Raw genomic sequence first — 466 nt, 5'->3', positions numbered from 1 at the left:
TCTATCTATCCCCATACACCTCATCTATTTATCTATCCCCATATACCATCTATCTATCTATCTATCTAACCTTATGCCTGCCTATCGATCTATCTATCCCCATATACCCCATCTATCTATCTATCTATCCCCATACACCCCTCTCTATCTCTCTATCCCCAGGCACATCTCCCTGTCTCCCCTGTATGGAGCTGTGGACTCTGAGCACCGAAGCTCCGGGTAGCTCCCAGCTGGTCTCTTTCCCCAACAGAAGTTGGTCCAATAGAAGCTATTACCTCACCCACCTTGTCTGTGTGTCTGTCTATCCGGCCGTCCCCATGCCCCTCTCTCCTCTCTCTGGCACGCTGCCCCTTTCTCTCCCTCCCCTCCATGTGCTGCTGGCGGATCCCTCGCTCTGATTCTGCGCCGGGCCCAGCGCCGCCTCCACAAACCCACCCCCCACTTTTTTTTTTTTTTTTTTTTTTCC

The sequence above is a fragment of the Terrapene carolina genome, unplaced genomic scaffold (assembly GCF_002925995.2).
Source record: "Terrapene carolina triunguis isolate 2854851 unplaced genomic scaffold, T_m_triunguis-2.0 Scaffold836, whole genome shotgun sequence".
NCBI classification, from domain to species: Eukaryota; Metazoa; Chordata; order Testudines; family Emydidae; genus Terrapene; species Terrapene triunguis.
Note: the sequence above shows the minus strand (reverse complement) of the source record.